The sequence below is a fragment of the Balaenoptera borealis genome (assembly GCF_965194805.1).
Source record: "Balaenoptera borealis genome assembly, chromosome: 17".
Classification (NCBI taxonomy): domain Eukaryota; kingdom Metazoa; phylum Chordata; class Mammalia; order Artiodactyla; family Balaenopteridae; genus Balaenoptera; species Balaenoptera borealis.
In genome coordinates, this window is record NC_138876.1 from 80,638,167 (window position 1) to 80,661,104 (window position 22,938).

The 22,938-nt window shown below is 42.4% G+C and overlaps 1 long non-coding RNA gene across 1 annotated transcript; it reads right to left on the reverse strand.

The window, feature by feature from the left end:
- Window positions 1–6,535: 6,535 nt before the first annotated feature.
- On the reverse strand, window positions 6,536–16,443 carry LOC309614527. Its single transcript, XR_014236240.1, has 2 exons — window positions 16,325–16,443; window positions 6,536–11,374 (listed from the first exon to the last, which is right to left on the reverse strand). It is a non-coding gene; the product is annotated as an uncharacterized lncRNA (long non-coding RNA).
- Window positions 16,444–22,938: the final 6,495 nt, after the last annotated feature.

Below are 22,938 nucleotides of genomic sequence, written 5' to 3' on the forward strand. Positions count from 1 at the left end.
GTGTGTCTGTGTCCCATCTCGTCATGTTCCTGTTCTCCAATCACGGCAAGGAGTGTACTGTCCACTGTGTCTCTTTGGGACCAGAACTGCACGTATCTAACCTTGAATTCAGCTTCCTCCATGAGCCCCTTCTCCCCTCCCTGGCAAGAACTGGAAGACAGGACCTAGTGAGGGGTCAGAAAAATGCAGAGAAATAAAACTGTGCAGGAGGCGGCAATGAGGATGAAACACCATAATTCCGACTGGAAGAAGAGTAGAACCACCGTTAGCGTCTTGTATTACCCTTATGAATGTGGATGCATCCCCTATGCAGAGTTTAAGTCGAAACTCCAGGCTTAATACTAAAAAGGAAGCATAGTTTGGAAAGATAGTTTTGAAAAAAATCAAGAAAAATTCACACAAGTCTTAAGAAAATGGTTTCATTCTATGATGCATTACTGAGAAATAAAGTTCTTAAATCTGTATACCTGTTATCAGGCAATTTATAGGTGTTTCATCTAGTACTGGGACATAAGAAGAATAACTGGAATAAAAGGAATACATTGGCTGGCTTTAAATTAGAGCTTTTTAAGGAGAAAACTGTGACAAGATTATATGTCCACTCAGTGAGATTTATTTTCTAAGCAAGAGCTGCCTGGAAGATTCAGCATAAATATGAAAATCTCTTCCCAAAAGGGCATGAACCTGCTTGCCCTAAGGCAGTTTTCTTCTCTGAAACAGAAGCATATCCATATAGTCTTTACTTTAATGTATATTCTTTGTATCTTGTACTTAGAAGGTGATAATTATGCATTGTATATATGATTGTGTGCCTTGCAACAAAATAAAAACTGTACCTAAAATCACATCAGTCCATTACTGTGCTCAATCAGTCATTTATTCTTTAATGGCTTCGGTGATGCCGTGCTTCGGCAAGAATGATGCTCACTGTTTCTCAAAAATATAAACTGTTGCTTTAATTTTCCATCCACGACAATGTTGTAGATGATTAATGGAAAGGAACGGAACATGTAGGAATCTAGACCGTGTATGATTTAAATTCCCAAACCTATCAATCACTTAGGAAAATGCACTTGTTTCCAGAGTAATGCTACCAAGATCCCAGAATCAATGGTACATACTGCCTTCCCTATGAAAAGCCACTTTTTCACTATTAAAAATATGCAAAATTCAAAATCAAACTGTCCCACCAATAAAAACATGAAAAAATCAAACTCTTCTGGAAACACAAGCAGCCTTCCGCCCTGCTCCCAATAAAATACAACCACATCACTGACATGAATTGTTTCTAAACCTCAGGGTATTTGAACACACATAGAACAATTTAAAAATCAGTATCTTGACAAAAGAAAGATTTTTTGTAAATAAAAACAAAAATTTAGGAAAGGGAAGTGAAAAGGGGAACTCCTTTTACTAATTGGGGAGAACACACTAGCAAGTCCTATTCTCATTTAAAACTGCAAATTTCTTACTACTATTTATCTTTAATTGCTAACTCAATTTTTCATTAGTGATTGGAGCTCAAGTATGTTTTAAGGTTCCATTTTTGGTGGATCCTTCCAAATTGAATTGGAAAAAGTCTAAGGAAGCAAATAGTTTTTCATTTGAAACAAGGTCCTTTCCTTGGGCTGGATGCTATATATGTGGTTGTAAAAATGTTGGAATGTGCTGAACGTGATTAGAAATTTATTTTTAAAGGAAATTGCTAATATACTTGACTGTAGGGAAAACTCAATATGCAGCAAGTTGTAGGCATTATGACATCTTTTCCTCTCAGTAATTAATTTACAGCAAAACACATTTTAGCAGGCAGTGTCCACGTTTGTGGAAACTAGTGATAACAATAACAAATGAACATTATAATTATATAATTTTTTTCAATAACTGGTGCTTGAAAGGATGTTCATTCAGATTTATGCCAGGAGTCATATTAGATTCTGGATAGACAGGTAAACAAAACAGATACACTTTTGAGGCTTACAGTGTAAGAAAAACAAGCAGCTAAAGAATTAATCATGATGTATTGCACTGGAGGCACAAATTAGTGGAATGTAGCCTATTCTGAAAAGTCTATCTATCTGTCAACCTAGATGTATTTTTAAAATTGCTCTATCCATGTCTTTATGCTACACTTAAAACTATTAGAAAATTTAAAATAACAATATTCCAATAATTGGAGATAACTAACATGGCAACTACTAAATAATATGTGACTTGAGTTTCAAGTAGTCAAGGAAGCCAATATGTTGGAAATCAAATAATTTAGGAACAATATAGTCTTGGGATTATACCAGAGGATGAGACGTTGATAATTATGAGGTATGCTATAAAGATGTATATAAAACACAGACCAAACTACAGGGTCTAACGTAGTTGCTTTTAATATCTTTAGTGGAACTGGAGAGTACAGAGTTGAAATAGCTGGTCTGCAATCAATTCACTGCCCATGCGGAGGGGGTGGGGAGAATGAAGCCAGGTGACTGCCTAATGTCCTTCTTCTCAGTGGGACCTCTGGACCTCTGCTAACTAATGATTTTTCCTCCGTGGAAGAGACCTTATCTACAGAATGCCCTTAGCAGGATGTCCCTGGCTAGAGGATTACTTGGAATAAACCTATAATCTATAGGTTTATGGTTTGGGGTGGGGTATAAAATGGATATGTTTCATAATTTATACACTTTCCATGCTGTTTGAGGTGATCTAAATAATAATATTATTTAGGGGAAGAGAGTCCACGTCTGATGTAAAAAGAAGGACCAGGGAAGCACACTGAAGTCTCAGCTCTCTCTCTATCAGAGTTGTAGATTTCCTGTATTCTTGAAATTACCAATAAAACTTGATATTTCTATGTCATAACGCACCTCAACCTGAAATTCAGGCTAAAAATATGCAGTTTAAGCCTGAGAGATGGGGAATTCCCTGGCGGTCCAGTGGTCAGTGGCGCTTTCACTGCCGGGGTTTCATCCCTGGTCAGGGAGCTAAGATCCTACAAGCTTCGTGTCAAAAAAAAAAAAGCCTGAGAGTTACTAAAGGAAAATATCAGTTAATTTTTGATTTAAAAAGAACAATGCTTCTATGGCAATATATAGTATTAATCATTATAAAACCTTACATTTTTTGCTATACTAAGTGCTTTACAGGTCCTGAGTTAATACTCTCAACAAGCCTATGAGTTAGTTGTGTGAAACAGAGATGTCACGAAAATTTACCAATGTCACATGTTAGTAAGTGGCAGAGGTGGGAAAAAATGTGATTATTACATGCAAAACGATGGGCTCTTTTAGGGTCAGAGTTCACAGGAGGTTGGTAAGTTGCAACAGACGCAAGTGGGAGGATAAAAACTAGTACAGACTTGGGAATTGGATTGCCTGGCTTTAAATCCCAGCTCCAGGTGAGATTTGTGTGGTCTTGGGCAAGATATTATCTTTTCTGCACTGCAGCATCCTCTGTAAGACATTGACAAAAAGAATATCTACCACCTGGAATTATTGGGCTCATACAATACTACAGTCAATACTCAACAAGTGTTAGTTAATATAATAATTATTATTCTCCGTTAGCTTCACTGCAAACACATCGTATTCCATTATTTCTATGGTTTCTTCCAATTCTAAAGTCGTACAACTCTGAGATCCCCGTGGGCTGCATCACATCACCACGTGACAAATCTGGACACATGGTATCTAGCAGGTAGTGAGGACACGACTCACATCTACTGTCACCTCCTTCCCATCAGTCGTTGCAAAATAAAACGTGGACACAACTATGTCCTGGGAAGGGGTCTGAGTATTCCAGCATGATGAAAACAGGGCTTTGTCTTCCAGCATCACGAGAGGCCCAGTCCAAGGGCTTTGTTTCCTTCTCCAAACTTAGAAGGTATTCATTCCTGAGAAATGAACTGCCTTATCCTCATTGGTTGATCCCTCCTGTAAGTGAGGGCTTGTACTGGGAACAGGAAAGGACTGACCTTGTTACTTTCTAACCTGAAGGGACCACCGCAGCTGGTGCATAAGGCACAGGGGGCTTTGTTTGCCATGTAGCTCAGGGATGCTGAGTGTCTCAGATGATAGACATGAATGGATTCAACGCTCAAATGATGACGTCAGGGCTTTGTTTTGCTCCTCATATCTTTGTTCTTCCGTGTTGCCTTCATTTTCGGGAAATCTCTCTCTGTGGTACTGGCATCTCCAGGCTCACATGGTCCTTATCGCTCATGATACCCAAGGAACAGAGGGACCCTCTCTTTTCCAGCACCCACACATCCGAGGAAGGGATTCCAACTGCCCCATCCCTGCATCAATCACTGTTACCGGGGGATGCAATACTCCAGCTGGCCAGACCTCGTTTACGTGCCCCCCATCCAGCCCCATGTGTGTACTAGCAGGGAGGAGCTGGGGAAGGGTAGTTTGCCTTGAACCTCAGAGAGTGGATTTCCATTAGAAGGAGGAATCTATTACCAGAGACAGGAAATGGACCCTGGGAAGAGAAATACAACAGCTATCCACCAGTGTATCCATCTGGTCAAACTTTCGCCCTTTCCTTAAGGGCTCTACAGGAAGAAAGGGGAAGAAACTGGTGGGAAGAGAAAAATGGAGAAAGCAGCTTTGAAAGGAATGTACCTGTAAAAGGTATCTGCAGGTGGAGAGCAGCAGTATAGTCCAGGGGTATAGTATATACCACAGGATCCAGGGACATGGCACTCCGACAAACTACCTCACTTCTCTCCTTCTGTTCTGAGAGCTGGGTTCCGGATTTATGGTTAACCAAGAAGAAAACCCACACTAAAAATATTTATATTCCTGAGTGTTAATAGCAATTAGTATTCAAGTTTACAAATTTTGGATTAATAAAATAGAATAGGGTATTCTTAAAATTAGTAAGTAAAATTTAGCACATAAGCCACAGAACAATTAATACTTTTGAAGAGTTCTAACACTGACATTATTTTATAAATAATACAAAGTGACATTTGTTAGGAAAAAAATTAATATTTGCAGATGTTGGAATAACACTAAAAATGGCACTGCTAATACAGAACATGGTGTACAGTTGCTTATCACTGCCGACTAAATTAATGCTTTCTTGCACCTGCCATACCTTCTGTGTCTTACAACTTTTTATATCTTCCATAAAGATGACACTTTGTCATATGGTGGCTATTTATACTTACGTTTATCCTGCAATTATCAGGTCTAAATGAGACATCATTTCAAGGAGGATGGAGCCAGGTATTACATTGCTATGGAGAAGAGATTATGATACAGGGACAGTGGGGGGAAAAATTCATAAAATGATGTGTTTTCCATCAGTATCCAGAGAAGAGGGCTCTGCCATTCTTCCTGTAACTGCACACAAAACTGTGACACATGCCAGCCGGAGCATGTTTCCATTTGACTGAAAATTAAGAGTATTTGTATTCTGAGATAATTTGAGGAATCATGCACCAATAAATACTGAATTGATTTTTTTTTTTAGTGCTGACTTCTTTTTTTGTAAACTAAAATATTTTTTTTTCCGTAGCCTGTTTTCATTTTTGAGTTCTGCTTACATGAACAAACTGTGATAAGATGACCCTCTCAAGGTCCTTTGTTTTTCTCTTTCTGACTTACTTCACTCTGTATGACAGACTCTAGGTCCATCCCCCTCACTACAAATAACTCAATTTCGTTTCCTTTTTATGGCTGAGTAATAATCCATTGTATACATGTGCCACATCTTCTTTATCCATTCATATGATGCTGATCTTAAACTGTCCTCTTTTAGAAACATTTGGGAACATGTCCCAATCCCCTTCCCATCAGCCACCTCCAAACAGCTACAAGCTCTCTGAATCCAGCTGCAGAATCTTACAGGTAATTTGTATGTCCTCAGAGGCTAGCACAGTGCTTTGTATATGGTAAGATCAACTAAGTATCTGGAACAGATGTGTAAATGTTTCCATTTTCTACATATAAGCTACAGAATCCTGAACAGTATGCAGTGATCTTAAATTAGGAACTTGGAACCCTGGGCTCTGATGTTAACTAGCTGTGTATCCTTGTCTTACCTTCCAAAGCTCTTAATTTCCATTGTAAACAAGAAGGTGTGAACAAAAGTCACAAATATTTTATTCTTCGAGTAAGCCTAATCCTTGCCTCTAACTTCATTCCTGTCGGATTTACTGTGACCAAGTTGGTTGGGGGTAGGGGGGTTTTGAAGGGCAGTGGGGAGAAAGAAGGGTCGTCATGAAAGGGTTTCTCCTTGAGGCATTAGTCCTCATGATAACAGGTATGTTTGTCACTCCAAAGCTTAGCTGAAAATGGTGCAGCAGGAAATGGTGTTATGGCCTTGATTGGGAGAAATGGTGGTTGTCCTGCTGGGCCCTTCTGAGTGCTTTCTTAAAAAGAAAAATTATCTCCTGAGAGTTACTTTTTTTTTATAAAGCTTTTCTCCTTCATTCCTGTGTATGGCCTATACTGAATTTGTGATAAATTTTTTTTTTTTTTAAGAAACTATAGATGAGTGATTCTTTTTTTTTTTAATAGGCAGATATTCATTTTTTAAATTATTTATTTATTTATTTTTGGCTGTGTTGGGTCTTCGTTTCTGCGCGAGGGCTTTCTCTAGTTGTGGCAAGCGGGGGCCACTCTTCATCGCGGTGCGCGGGCCTCTCACTGTTGCGGCCTCTCCCGTTGCGGAGCACAGGCTCCAGACGCACAGGCTCAGTAGTTGTGGAGCACGGGCCTAGTCGCTCCGCGGCATGTGGGATCTTCCCAGACCAGGGCTCGAACCCATGTCCCCTGCATTGGCAGGCAGATTCTCAACCACTGCGCCACCAGGGAAGCCCCGTGATAAATGTTAATTTGAAAATTGAGAGTAAGATATTAACGCACATATTATGAGCTAAACTGTGTCCCCCCCAAAAGTTCATATGGTGAAGTCCTAGCCCCCAGAACTTCAGGATATGACTGTATTTGGAGATAAGGCCTTTAAAGAGGTACTCGAGTTAAAATGAAGTCATTAGGGTGGGTCTTAATCCAATGGAACTGGTATCCTTATAAAAAGAGATTAGGACACAGACACACACAGAGGAAAGACCAAGTGAGGACACAGGGAGAAGGTGGCGATCTGCAAGCCAAGGAGACAGCCAACTCTGGTGACACCTGATCTCGGACTTCTAGCCTGCAAAATTGTGAGAAAATAAATTTCTGTTGTTTAAGCCACTCAATCCGTGGTACTTTGTTATGGCTGCCCTAGCAAACTAATTCTACATAATAGATCTCAAAACATTTAACTTGTAGACAGCACCCTTTAATTAGAATTTAATTAGGAACAAGACTAGACAATCAAACTGAGGGACTTCTGGAAAATTACAAATTTCATTAGGTTTCTTTTCAACATAGGGTCTTCATTTTTTTGCAATTTTATTGAGATGTAATGACATATAACAACGTATAACTTTAAGGTGTGCAAGTGTTGACTTGATACACATATATTGCGATATTATTGCCACTGTGGTGTTAGCTAACACCTCCATCATATTCCATAATTATCACTTTTTTTTGTGGTGAGAACAATTAAGATCTACTACTCTCTATATAATGAGGTATCTTTAAACTGTTGCCTATTAAGAATGAGACATCCAGGTGGCCTCTGTCCAGAAGTGACTTCTTTCTCTCAATAACATTGTGCACACATACCCTTCTGGTAGTTACCAAAAACTTTCATATATACACAATGTATATGTGTGATCTTTTAGTGCTAGATTGCAAACTTGATGACAGGAGGTATGGTGTGTACTATCTTCTCAATTTTACTGTAAATCTAAATGTGTCCTAAAAAATAAAGTCTATTTAAAAAAATAAGAATCCCTTCACTGTTCTTGCATATTCAGTTATGGTTTTTCCCCCATTGTTTTTTCTCTTTTCTTCGTGGTTTGGGAAGTGTCTTTTGGTGTGCCTTAAAGTTCACTGATTGTTTACCCCTTCGCTGTGTCCACCCACTAAGGACATTCTTCATTTCCATTATAGTGCTTCTGTTTCTAGCATTTCCTTTTGATTTTTTTCTTAGAGTCTCCATCTCTCTGCTTACACTACCCATCTATTCTTGCTTTTTGTCCACTCTTCTGTTTTTCTGTCCGCTTAGCATATCATTCATAGTTATTTTAAATTCCTGGTCGGACAATTCCAAAACCTCTGGCCTATCTGAGTCTGGTTCGGGTACTTGGTTTCCTATCTGGTCTGTGTTTTTTGCTTTTTAGCCTTGGATTTTGCTGTTGTTGTTGAAAGCCACACATGATGTACTGGGTGAGAAGAGCTAAGGTGAATGTGCTTTCAGGGTGAGGCTTGATGTTGATCTGGCTGGGAGTTAGGCTGTGTTTACTACCTGCTCAGCTGTAGGCATCAGAGACCAACATTTCCTCCTGTGACCGACCTATCCTAGTTTTGTCTCCCCTGCTGTCTTCAGGGTTTTCTTGGAGAGCCTAAAATAGAGTCTGAGCCGTGCAGTTCTTTTCAGCTGTAATCCTCTGTTATCACAAAGGAGTCTTTGCTAGAGTGGTAAACTGGGGGAGGGAGAGCCATTCCACATTCCTACATGAAGTATCAGCCCATGTCCTTGGGCTCTGACCTTCACAGGTGCCTTTCAGCTGTTTTTCACCCTCTTTGGTGGGATAAGAAGACTAGAGGCGCTGAAGTTGGGTGTTTCCTTTCCCTGTTGTTGACTAGACTCTGGTAAAACCCAAGCTGGTTAGGCTCTGGTGAAATAGTTTCCTCTGATGGCAGGCCTCTGTTAATGAGAGCAGATGTTCTGGGTATATTTCAGAATGGTTACTTTCCCCTCCTCCGGCTTGAAGCAAGCATGGATTATTCCCTGATCTTCATCTTGAGAGCCTGGTGGGGTTCCTGGGGGAAAAAACTCACACAAATGTGCCCCCGCCCCCGCCAAGACTGGGCCCACAGGGGTGTTGGTTTTCTCTCGAGCTGGTCCACACTCAGCTCACAGGAATTAGTCACTTCTCCTTCCATTGTTCCCGCCAGCTGCAGCTTCGGCTCCAGCAGGCTCTGGTTCCCTGTTCCCCCCTCTTCAGCTTTCAGGCTGGTAGTCTGCCCTGTGACCTCAGTTCTCTGATGGATCCCAAAAAGCCATTGGTTCTCAGTTTTCCTCCGTCTTTTTCTTGTTGTGAGGTGGGGAGTGATCACTTCTGAGCTCGTCACATGCCAGACCAGAAACCGGAAGTCTCTGGAAATAAAGCAGAGTCACGCTACGTTGCTCATTTGTGCCCTGAATGCAGGGACCTGCAAGGACTTGGAATAGAGAATGGCTCTTCACAAACTTTGAAGTTTGGCCACAAAAAATATTGGATACCAAGACCTGTCCAGAATCAGCACTGAGGGAGGGGCGCAGTGGAAGGTCCTTGCATTTCTAAAGGACCACAGAAAAGTCTGGAATTTGGTTGGTGTTAACAGCCAGGGATCTGGGTCTCAATGAGCTTAATGACAAAGGGAGGATTTACTTACCTGCTATCCTCAAGGACTAGCATAGTATGGAAACCATCGAATTCGGGCCACAACTGTTTGTTGAACTGAGATGTTAAACACTGTGGCTTGAGTATTAAATGTCCTTACTTTGCCCTAAGGAATACATCAAATATCAGCTACAGAAATCTAAATGCTCAAGTAATTTCAATTAAAAGTCCTGTGTTACACAAGTACGTCACATTTATATTTTCAGGGTTCACAAACCACAGTTGAGGTCATTTTCATCTTTATTTTCTCCATAAAACCTGGCAAAGTGTCTTACACTTAGCAGGTGCTTAAAAAAGACTTGTCTAATAATTAAACGAACAGAATAAAATGGAGTGGTTCTTATTACAATCATTGTAGTATGGAGAATGCACACGAAAATTTTGAGAACCCACAGTTCTTGTAGACCATTAGCATGGTTTTAATTCTAAACATATTAAAATCACAGTCTTCATTATATTAATTCCCATGAGTCTAAAGACCGTGGAGAACTTCTAAAGGTCTGTCCAAAAAGAAGTCCAGGGGTTCAATGTTTAATTCAACTCTGGAGAGTCGACCACAAGTCTATGTCAACCACGTGTCCTGAATATTTCCGTGATGGTCTCCATTTTAAACTTCAGATTAGTTATCAATTTTATAGATTCAGAGAAGGTGCTCACTCTTTTCCTGACCAGACATAGATCCAGGCAGAAAAAAAAATCACAGTGAAACCGCAGAGCTTTAGATTCTCTCTGCCAGCCCGTCTCCTGCCTTTCCCTTCATGCTCTCTTCCCTACAAATTTCTCAGTCCCTGCGACTTTTTGATTCCATCATCTACCCTAAATCACCTTAGAAACCCAGAAAATATTACATAGCATAGACTGTATTTATTTCCATTCTGTTTCTTAGTAAACCAGCCCTGGAATTATCCTGCCACTGTTAACAGGCTATCATTTATTTTGCTGGCGATGGGAGGGGTCACTTTTGGAGGGCTATGACCAAGAAAATTCAAACTCCTTATGTGGAAGGAGCTCATATAGTTGTGGTCAAGACATGCCTTTTAGCATTCCCCTTTTTCGCACTCCACAAACGTCTGTGGAATAAATGAATGGACAAGTGAATGAATTATGAGGCGTGGAAAACGCGTGGCGCTGTGGCAGCAGTACACTTGTATTCTGAATCACTCGCTAATTGAACAACCTTATGTTAGCCATGTTTTTCTCACCTAGAAAATGAGGGTAATAACTCCCTCTCTGGATGATTTAAAAGGGGTGAAGACATGACTTCTATTGAAATGATTTGTAAGTGATCAAGCTCTGTACAAAAATGGTTATCATACGAAATAATGATCTTGGTTCGCAGCCAAGAAACTTTCCTGGGTTCCAAAATTCAGACTCCCTATTGTCTTTGTTTTATAGTGAAAGAAGGAGTCTGCCTAGGGCCAGCTATTGCCTTTTGGATGGAAACTAAGCTTAAACTGAAGTCTGTGTGACCTAAGGGAAGAAGCAAATTCAGAAACTCTATGATATTGAGCTATGTCTGGCCAGCTCTGTGGGTCAGATATGCTCGGTAAATGTTCCATCAAAATGCAGTCAGACTTTCTGGGCTAGAATCCAAAGGGTTTTTGTTAAGTCCAAGGTTTTCATTCTTGAACACAAAACATTTTGTTAGTACCACCATCATCCATGAAAAAGCAATTATCTTTTCCTGAGAAAGCTTTCTTTGGAGAAATTTTCTGTTTGTTGTGAAAGGCCCAAGCCCACTAAATGATCTGAATGATTATCTGCGGAGAGATTTTTCTAAACGTTGTCCTTTAAATGTGCTTCCATAAATTGCTGGGCCCTTAGACGAAGCTCAGTTTTGCCTGGAGAAATTTTTCAGTGAAGTAGATCCTGAAAATAATGAAGCGGTGAATTTTGATCACTGCCAACACACCACAACCGTTCCAGGCTTTTTTTTTTTTTTTTTTTTTGCTCAGTTAAACTTCATTTTTCCTAAGCTCCCTGAATATGGAGACTCAAGTGCACTTCGCATATGGGAACAGTTGCACACCAGGCCCCTCAGAGTGGGAGCAAACTGAACGAGTAAAGTGCAAGGTTAATACATGGACGTGAGAGTGTAATTTTGTGGCCAGTCCATGGGAAATCACAAGCAGTTAACCAAAATCCCCAAGATATTTAAATGTATATTTATACTCTCCAAAAAGGACTTGCTTGGTTTCCATGGCACCCAGGGTCCTGGCTCTCGGACCTCTCTGGCTTTGGTGGATTCAGCTCCGTTTCTAAGAAGCAGAACGTTTCCCGCAGAGACACCTGAGGGAAAGGACCCCTCGTCCATCCATCGTCCATCCATCGTCTTCCTCTGCTAATTCTGCTCTCTCATGCCCGTTGCCTTAGGCTGCTCTGTTTTCCCACTACCTGTGGTTAGGGATCACCTTTCTGTGATTTTGCTAGTCCTTGACGCTGTTACACAAATTCCTTTCACCTTAAATATTCTGAAAAACACCGTGTTCTTCGCTCACTGTCTCCTTCTAAAATTGCCTTTAATTCCCCAGCCTGGTTTCCGCCCTACCTCTCTGATTCTGCACGGCTTTTCACAGGAGCAGAGGGCCTGAGAAATCCATCACCTGTCAACCCTCTGTTCACCAAGGAGGAGAGTTCAGAGCTCAGGGGCTCTTGCCTTCGCACACGCCGGGCGCGGGGCGCCATCAGCTCCTGGGCGCCCGCCTACCGCGTGGGAACCCTTCCAGCCGCCTTCTTAGCCTCTGGATAGCGCTGCCCTTTGTCCCTTCCCTGGCCCCCCAGCCCTCTGGGCGCCCCCCGCTTGCTGTCTCTCCCCTCCCCTCCCCACCCGGACCTTCCCCCTCGCTGCTCCCCCATGACCCCATCCTCTCTCCCACTCTTCTTGTTTGATCCCAAAGCTCAACCTGGGGGGCTGACCCCGTCTCTCATTTTAGCTCCAAATCCCAGCATCTCTGACTCCTCTTCCCCCCTCCCTCCCCTCCCCCTTGTGTCCTTGTTTCCACAGCTGTCCCGGCTGGAGGCCTTGGTCCCTCTGGGCAACTTCCACAGCCCGTCCCCAGCACCCACTTGCCTGTGCTCTGCTGTGTGACCTGCAGTCCTCTCTCCCTTCTTCCCTGCAGTTCCAGGTCTCGTTTCCTGTCTCACCTTGCGTCTCTCCTGCCCTCCTCCCTTAAAAATAATTCTCCATCCTCGGCCAGGCTAGTCTTCATCTCCAGCTCAGGGTAACAACAACAAAGTTAGTCCTTCGGAGCCTCTTCTAAGCCCTCTGAGCACTTCTTCATTATAGGTACAAACACCTTACCTGTGAGTCCTAAAAAAAGCCCTATGAGGTAGACACTATCATTTTTTAAAAATTCTTTTCCATCATAGTTTATTACGAGTTATTGAGTATAGTTCTCTGTGCTATACAGTAGGACCTTGTTGATTATCTATTTCATATATGGTAGTGTGTATCTGTTAATTCCAAACTCCTAATTTATCCCTCTCCGCCCCCCTTTCCCTTTTGGTGACCATAAGCTTGTTTTCTATGTCTGTGAGTCCGTTTCCTTTTTGTAAATAAGTTCATTTGTATCATATTTTAGATTCCACATGTAAGTGATATCATATGATAGTTGTCTTTTTCTGTCTGACTTACTTTGCTTAGTATGATAATCTCTAGGTCCATCCATGTTGCTGCAGATGGCATTATTTCATTTCTTTTTATGGCTGAGTAATATTCCACTGTATATATGGACCCCATCTTCTTTATCCATTCATCTGTCGATGGACATGTAGGTTGCTTCCATGTCTTGGCTATTGCAAATAGTGCTGCTATGGCGATGCTATTATTTTGATTCCCATCAGGATAGGTCACCCAAGAGTGGCCTGGGGCCTGGGGTCCTGTGTGGACCCCTGGGTGTGCTACTAGACCTCGGCTTCCCTCCACCTCACTGCCCTTCCCTTCCGAGGAGGCCCTGAGCCCACGTAGGCGCAAAAAACTGTGAGAGCCGCTGAGTTCTGGACCGCGCCCTCTCGACCGGGACCTGTTGGCTGGCCTGATTGTCACTTGCATATCTTCTCCTCCCGCCGACACACACCTCAGAACTGCCCTGCACTGCCCAGCTGCTGCAATACCTGCGTGCCGCCTGCTCTCACACCTGGTAGACGCGTGGACCACACCTGGATGCAGCGATTGGCCTATTGTAACTTGCTTGTAGGGTGACTCTCCGAAGACCCTTAAACCCTCTGGCTCCAATTCTGATATGACCCTGACCAGTAGTTAAACCAGTCTATTATGACGTTATCTTCCTCTCTAGTCTTATCCTAATTAAAATCCACACTGTCTAGCCTGGTTTCCTGGGCAGGCCAGGTCTGGTCCAGCCCCGGGACTGCTTTTGTCTCTCCTCTCCTTTCTGTTTTCTAGCTCTTCCAGGGGTCTCCCCACATCTCCACAGCCTTCCCTGTCTTGTGCACAGTTACAGCAATGCATCGTTTCACCAACTGAACGTAAACTTCCCAAGGCAAAGGGTGTGCCTGAGATCAGCGATCTTCCAGATTGGCTGTGCAAGGAAGTCACCTGAGAGCGTTCAAAATGCAGATGACTAGGCTGTGCTGAAACCCTACCGAGTTCAGACCACCACCCGAGATGACTTTGGATGCTCAATGCCTGTGCATAATAGACAGTCATTATTCATGGTGGTCCTCGTTTCTTTTAATTCTCCAATGAACTTATAAATTACATAGGATATAAACTGCCTGGCCCACGCCTGACAAGTAATAGGTATTCAGTAAATGCTAATTATTTCCCTTACTCCTTCTTTTAGTTATCTCAAGTTTTATAGCCTTCATTTGTTTAAATAAGCATTTTAACGGATTTATATGCCCCACATTTCTTCCTGTTCTGTATATTTACGGCTTCTTCAGTTGGAGGTTCTCTGGCTTACTCTGGACCTTCAATTACCCCTTTCAGACTCTTTCTTTGGACATTTTCATATTAAACTTGTTCTTTAGTCTGCATATTCTCAAACCTTCTGTACAATTATATATTCTGCCACCTACTCTTTTTTCTTTTTTAGCCTTGATCTTTGCTTCTTTATTTTTCACTGTAACTTTCTTCCAGCAATTAGTGAAGTCGACCTTGAAATCTCAGAGCCATTCAGTTTTACATGTGTTTTTACTGTATCTTATTTTATTTAAATTCCCTGCATTGAACGTTATTGGAAGACTTTGGAACTTAAAATTTAAGTTTTCTGTCTGATTGCAATGGCCTGTATAGGTGGAAAAGGTAGAAGAGAATTTCAAAGCTAAAAGAGATCTTAGATATTATCAGTTCACCTGCTTTGTTTTACGCATGAAGCATCTGAGACACAGAGATAAAGTGAATTACCAGGGGTTACATTACTAATTAGTGGCAGACTCACTTTCTTGGTGGAGGCAGGGGAGGGAGAGTAGCTCCCACGTTTAACTGTGACATTTTAAATTGTACAATTGTTTTGAGCTCTGCATCTTCCGCTCCCATGTTTAGTCTCTTAAAATGACAAAAGCGCCTAACAATCAGAGATTTGGGGTTTAATAATTTACTTCCAGCTCCTATTTGCAGCACGCAATATTCCTTTGAAATACCAGACAGACCTGGCAGTGGCCAACAATAAATTTCCCATCTCCAGTTGGAAAAGTTCAGGTTTTCTTAGGATCCTGTGTTGCAGTGACTCTTTTCCAGAACTGGTACCTCCCCTGAGATGGGGAACTTTAAATGTGCCAGTGAGAAAAGCTTTTTCTCCTTCAAGGAGAAGAGAGAAAATCACTCCTCAAAAGCCAACAACCTGTCTGTGAGGTCTTTCTTTCTTCCTGTCTCGTCTCTTTGAGCTGTTTGGTTCGTCCCCACGCCCGCCCCGCCCAGTGGGGCAAAAGAGACTATAATCCAACCTGAGTTACGAGATACCAGATAGTGGAGGCCTTGCAGACGAGTCAGCACAGGACGGGGCGGTGCCGGGAGTCACCAGAAGCCACGGAGATACTCCTTCACCCCCAACATCCAGTGTATGTGCTTCACAGAAGAACAACAAACCTGACACACCTACACAACAGGACAGCTAGAACTACAAAATCCATCCATCCAAGGGTGGTGGAGGGCAGTGGGAGGAGGAGGCGAGAAGGTCAACGGCACAGGGAGAAAAACAAAGCATCAAGTCCGTCCAGGAAGGGGGGCTGGCAAATGCTGGGGAGCAGCTGCAGGGAAACCTCTGGTCCTTGCAGTCTCATCGGAGTTGAAACCCCACATCCTGGTTTCGGGAAGATTCTGCCTTACCTGCACCAGAGACAAAACTCCCAGCTCCTCAGAGAGGAGGGAATATGCAGAGGGCCCTTGGCGGGAGTGGGTCCCGCCTCCCGGGTGGGGAGGTGAATGGGGGCTAAGAGCGGCCCCGGGGTCTTTCCAGTCCCACCCCTGCCCTCAGCCCTCAGCTCGCAGGGACGGATGCGGCGAAGGGGTCCCCTCTGAGGAGGCTGAACCCTCAGGACCGTCTGCAGGCAGCCGGCCTGGGGAGGCGTCTGCTACGTCAGGAGGCCACCAGGAGAAGAGGCGCGGCTCTTTGCTGCCCATTCAGCTGGTGTGCGCAAAGGAGAGGAGACAGGGCTGGTGAATGAGGACTGCACCGAGTGAGGAAAGCCAAGGGCGATCCAGCCCGAGCCGGCAAGGCCAGTCCTTGTACTTCTGGCAACCGCTGGCGCGCTTCGATTCCTTTATTGAGCCAGCGACATTCGAAGCAGCGCAGTGAGTGGGGAGGGACCCGTGCAGAAGCCTCAGCAGCTGGCCAGCGAGGTGGGGGGAAGGACACTTACCACGTCCCCTGGGCGAAGCAAAGCGGCCGCAGCAAACAGATGAAAAGCGTGTGAGCAATTTTTTGCTGACACCAAGGATGGAATGCAGCTCCTCCCGGATTCCTGAAATGCCAGGTCGGCTGCGTCCTGAAAGCAAAGGGCACTGATGACTTTGCTAAGCTGCGGAGCCTCCAATGAGCCCTGAAAACTGATGTAAGGAGGAGTCCCAGCTGCGACCAAACGTCTCCACGTAGCGATGGGTCACCAGTACCGCGTGCGGTCACTGCCTGGAGCTCAGGAACAGACACTCGATGAAGCACGAGGAGGCTGAACAGATTGCTCTGCCACTCCCAGGCAGCTCTGGAACGTTCCGGGACGACGTGAGCCTTGTACTCCGCCGGCCTCTGCTCCGCGTACCCCGCTCTGCCTACCGCGCCAGGACACGGCTTGCCCTTCTTCAGTGCTGCTCGTCCCCTTGTCCCTGGATCCAAGCATCCAGCGCTGAGATGGTCCACACGCCCCACACGGAGCCTCTGGTCCCCTTGGCAGGTCCTGGAGAGAGACTGACACTGTCGGCCATCACGTCCCGCCAAACCACCAACAACACGGAGGAGAGAGGGGAGCCCCCAAATCCTTCACTGTGAAGGCCTGGCAGCCCTGCCACCTGGCTGCAGCCCCCACCTGGCCACGCGCCCACCACAGGCCACCTATCTTCTCCACACCTGGTCGCCCCTCCGGCCAGGGCGCCCCCAGGGCCACATTCCTTTTCCATGACGGAGCATCTTGGGCCCTTCCATTGGGCTTCCTCCCTTTTCTCTCTACTCTGGTCCCCCAGGGATCACAGAGTTCTGTCGAGTACATTACTACCATATATACCGGGAGCCCCTGATTATATCTTCAGCCCAGACCTCTCACCTGAACCCCAGAGAATATACATCTAACTGCCTACTCAACATCTCCATTTGACTAGGTATAGATGTGTCATAATTAACATATCCAAAATGAGACTTCCCCCCCCCAAACCTTCTTCTCCCACAAACTCCCCTCAGTTGGGGATATCTGCATCCCTCTAGCTTCTCAGCATACAACTGTAAGTGACATACTTGCTCTTCTTTTTCTCTCGTGCGTTACATCCATCAGGAAATAATGCTGATTCTGGCTTTCAAATATTCCTAAACTTCAACTTCTTCTAGAGTGACTGGGACTAGATTTCTCTCTCCACTACAGATAACTAGAAACCTGGCCAAAATATGGGAAACAATGATTTCAGGACATGGGAAAGCAGGCAGCACCGGACTGTGACCCCTGAGAGGAGAGAGACCAATGGGGTGAGCCCTGCAATGGGTGATTCCTGCAAACGTCTGGACCACGGATGAGGAGGGGAATCCCAAGGAAGCACAGTCACTGGGCTGATTCGAGGAGACAGATGGAGCTCCGGGAGATGGATGTGCCTGGAACGATCAGGTAAAACCACCGGACAAGGTCCAGAAACTCGCTGTGATGGCCCCTTCAGCCTCTGGCAGAAAGTTAATCCTCTAACGTGAAAAGTGAAACTCTACACATCCACGCAAAGAGCAAGTGCCATGAGCTATGAGCGGAAAAATTCCTACAGCTCACACAGTCATTTGAATTCTGTCCAGCAGAGTATAAAGAACTTGTTGAAAACTCGGGGAAATCAGTAGATATTAAAAGGGCTAAAATAGCTCTAGAGATAAGGATACGGCAGGACTGCCCTAACAAAGCTTTAAAATAATCCCCCAAAGTATCAACACAATCCAGAGGAAACTTACTTGATGTCCCCAAAGAAAACTAACATTTTTAAAGCAAAATTACAAAATCTGAACATTTAACCGTGTAACATACACAACATCTGGCATCCAATCAAAAAAATACTAGGCATGCAAAGAATCAGCAAATTATGATCCATAAGCAGTAAGAAAATTAGTCAGAAATGATGGAAGTATCCGGCAAGAACTTCTAAACTGCAATTATACATCTTACAGATGTGCTCAAGGATTTATGGTGAAACACCAACGTACTGAGGATATGTGTACGTGTGTATAAATGAAACTTCTAGAAATAAAATATGGAATATTTGAAATAAAATAATCACTGGGCGAGGTTAACATATTCAACGCTGCAGAAGGAATAAAATCACTGAATTTGAGAACAGAGCTATAGAAACTATAACATTAAGCTCAGAGGGTTGAACCTCAAAACAGACTGGAATAAAGTAAGCCAGTAGGCGAGGCTGAAGTTCAGAAAAAAACCCTCCAGCAGAGGTACCATGGAGAGAGACCATCACCAGGTGGGAGGGGTGATGCAGGAAGGAAGGCTGGAAGGCACAGCCATGCTTCCACCGTGAACAGCATCCTGTGGGACCCTCAGAGGTGCGCCCAGACCACGCAGCTCTTAGCATTACACCTCGGAGGCAGACAGAGAATCGAGAGTGCAGACAGAGAGTGAGCGGAATAACTTCCTAAGCACCTTGACCCAAAAGCCAGGATTTAAGCCTGGATCATCTGTTTCCAAATCCAATGCTCTTTGCACAATAAGAACTCCCTTCCTTTTTATTTTGAGGGTCTTTTAAAATCTAGGGTTTAGGGGACTTGCCTGCAAGTCCCGTGGCTAAGACTCCACACTTAGCCCGCATGCTGCATGGCGTGCCCCTGCCCCCCAAAAAAACAAAAAAGAAATTAGTGTTTTTGTAGTTACTTAGAAATCTTTTCATGGGAAAACGTTTATAACAACTTGCATTATCTTGAAATAATTTGTAGAAAGTTATATATTATATTGGAGTAATGCTTCATTAAAATTTGCCTGGGCCAAACAAAGTGAATGCTGCACACTAAATATTTATATATGATGATGATAAAAATAATTGTCCCAAAGTCTGTAACCCTGAAAAATTACAGGCACTTGCAAATATCTCCACTGAAATACAGTTTTCTTTAGAACATGGTGAGATGGCTGTTCAAGTTGAAAGTTTATGATCAAATTAGTTCTAAATAAGCCATCTATTTACATCAATTATTTCAATATCTCCTCTTTACTAAGCCATAATTAATAAATGCAGATACTCTACAAGGTTAATAATAATACTTCAAAATTGCCAGATAAACAAGGAAAAGATCTCTTTGTTAGTTTACATTTGTACCTATTTATAAAGGAAGTATATATTACTTCTATAAATATGTCACCAGTTTTCAGTGGAGTGGATTTCCCTTCAAATCATTTTGCGTATGAGAAGTTATCTTTTTTGGTTAAAAAAAAAAAGCCTCAATTTTCAGATATGAATGTTTAGTTATAAAAACTTTCCTGAGCCATTTGCTTACAAATCTTCCAGTAACATCATTTCCTTAGATTCTTTATTCCTCACAGTTATAATAGATGTAGGATTACTCCTAACATCTGTCTATGTCACTCTTTTGCTAGAGCTGCTAATTATTATGGGAAATGTTCCAACAGTACTGGAACTCATATTTGAAAAACTCACTGATACCAATGAACGTTTAAATAATGTAGAGAAAAACATAGTTGCTAATTACATTTGGATTTTCTAGTTGAGGTAACAGCACATTTTTCTTGCTCTGTTCAAGGTTGGTGACAAAGAAGGAAAGTATCTTGTACCAGCAGGAGGTACTTCCTAAGTAGGGTGGCATTGTCTTGCTGCTGTCAGGTCTGAGACCAGGACTCTGCAAACGCTACTTAACAGAGCATCCAACATACCTGCACATTCTGGTTAAGTGTGGTGTAGACTTGGAAAGGAAATACCTTGCTCACTGCACTGTAAAACATGAGACCAATGCCACAGAGGACCAAAGCGTGGGCCCTGGACAATGCAGCTCTGAGCCCGTGGCTCTCTGGACCTTAATTTAGAAGGTCATCTCCATGTCCTGCTTTAATTAGGTTTCTAAAGCTAAAGTCATTTACTTACAACATTAACTATTAGACTTCACATCTCAGTTGATATAGTCATTTGGGAAAGTATCTTTCTGGAATTCCAATTTTGATATTAATCAGATCAAGTAAATATGCTACTTTTTGTCTTAAAAACCTATTTGAATGAAGAACCCATCACTCACTTTGGATGCGGAAGAAAGGAAACTGTGCTGTGACATTGAATAGTCACAAATTAATCTGTTCGCATCAAACACACTCTCAAGCAAGACTACATCTCTGATGATTCTAGATTATTAGTAGTTTGGCTTTCTTTAGGCTCTTCTTCAATAACCTTTTTCATAATTTCATTCAGATTAAAAGTATACAAGATGAGATTCTTATAATGTCGCCTCTACAGCAATCATATTGTCTGCAAATAGGAAAATAAAGAGGACGAGTGGAGTACTGAAAAATCAAAACTATATCAACTCAACTCTTATGCTTTGAAGCTTCAGAAATTGTTCAGTTTTAGAATCATCTTCATTTCTACTTAACTTATTCATCTCTCTATTCACAATAATGACATTATGATATACTTCCAGTTGTTTTAAAGAATTCCCACTGAAGTCACTGGAGTAGATACTACTGTCAAATTTGATAACAACATTCAAAGGAAATTGTAGGACATTTTCTTTGCTAAAAGACTCTCATATTGCAAGAGGTGAATGCTCAAGAGATTCTTACCATTTCTACAGTTTGAAAAAAATTGATCTTGAAAGTTTGAAAAAAGACGTTTTAATACAGCCAGAAGGGCAAAATACATGCTTTTATAAGCAATGCATAATTCCTATTAGCTGCTATTTTTAAAATGAAAACCGTAAAATATTTTTGAGAGAAATTGTAGAAAGCCTAATTATATCACATTCATGGATTGAAAGGTTCAATGTGAAGACATTTTTCCCTCCAAAATTGATCTACAGATTCAATGTAATGCCAAACAAATTCTAAGCAGGTATTCTGGAGAAATAGACAAGTTTTTCTAAAATAAATATGAAAATGCAGATAATCTAGAAGACTCAAATTTTTTTCAGCAGTACAAACTTGAAGAACATACACTACCTGATATCAATGGCTGCTACAGTAAAGAATGTGCGTCTGGCGTAAAGATAGAAAAATAGATTAATGGAACCGATTAGAGAGTTCAGTATATAACCCACAGATACTCGGTCGATTGAAGTTTAGCCAAGGCACTCTGTCTATTAAATGGGCAAAAAGAGCATATTCTTCAACAAGTATTTTTTAACAAAAGGTGCTGAAAACCCAGATATCTGTATTGAGAAAAGAACCTCCACAATTGACATATATAAAACCCCCAAAGACAACAGCATACAAATTATTTTCAAGTGTAAATGGACTATTTACCAGGATAATCTTTATTCTAGATCTTTACCTCTCAATGAGCTTAAAAGGATTAAAACTGTATAAAACATGTTTTCTGACCATGGCAGGATTTAACTAGATAGAAATCAATAATCAAAAAGTGGAGAGGGGATATCTATAAACATTTAGAAATTCAGCAACAATTAATAATCCAGAGAGCAAAGAAGAAAACACAAGTTGAATTAGAAAACACTTTTGTCTGAATGAAGAAGAAAACTTAATGTAACAAAGTTGTGGGACGCTACTAAAGCAGTGATTTAAGGGAATTTTTTAGCTTTAAGTGCTCATATTTAAAAAGGCCAAAAAAATCTCACATCAATGATCTAAGCCAGGAATTGGTAAACTTTAAAAATAAATGACCAGATAGTAAACATTTTGGGCTATGTGGATCATATACGGTCTCTGTTGAATGTATTTTGGTTTTTTACAACACTTTAAAATATAAAAACCATTCTTAGCTCAGAGGCTGTATAAAAGTAGGCATGAGCTGTAATTTGCCAACCTCTGCCTACGCTATTGCCTTAAGAAACTAGAAAAAAATGAGCAAATTAAAATAAGCAGAAAAGAGGGGAAATAAAAAGTGAAATAGAAAAGTAAAAAAGAAAATCAATAAGATAAAATGTTTATCTGAAGTGATCAATAAAATTGTAAACCTCTAGCCAACAAGAAAGAGAAAAGAATCAAATTACCATATGTAGAAGGAAGAAACCTGACTTCAGATCCTGTAAACACTAAAAAGATAATAAAGGAATCTTATGAACAACTTTATGTCAATATATTCTATAGCTTAGATGAAAAGGATACCTTTTTTTTTTTTTTTGGCTGCATTGGGTCTTCGTTGCTGCGTGCAGGCTTTCTCTAGTTGCAGCGAGCCAGGGCTACTCTTCGTTGTGGTGCATGGGTTTCTCATTGCAGTGGCTTCTGTTGTTGCGGAGCACAGACTCTAGGCACGCAGGCTTCAGTAGTTGTGGCACGGGGGCTCAGTAGTTGTGGCGTGCAGGCTCTAGAGCGCAGGCTCAGTAGCTGTGGCACACGGGCTTAGTTGTTCCGTGGCATGTGGGCTGGCATCTTCCCAGCCCAGGGCTCGATCCCACGTGCCGCGGAGCAACTAAGCCCGTGCACCACAACTACTGAGCCTGCGCTCTAGAGCCCATGAGCCACAACTACTGAGCCCGTGTGCCACAACTACTGAAGCCTGTGCTCTAGAGCCCGCGAGCCACAACTACTGAGCCCATGTGCCACAACTACTGAAGCCCACCTGACTAGAGCCTGAGCTCTGCAACAAGAGAAGCCCGTGCACCGCAACGAAGAGT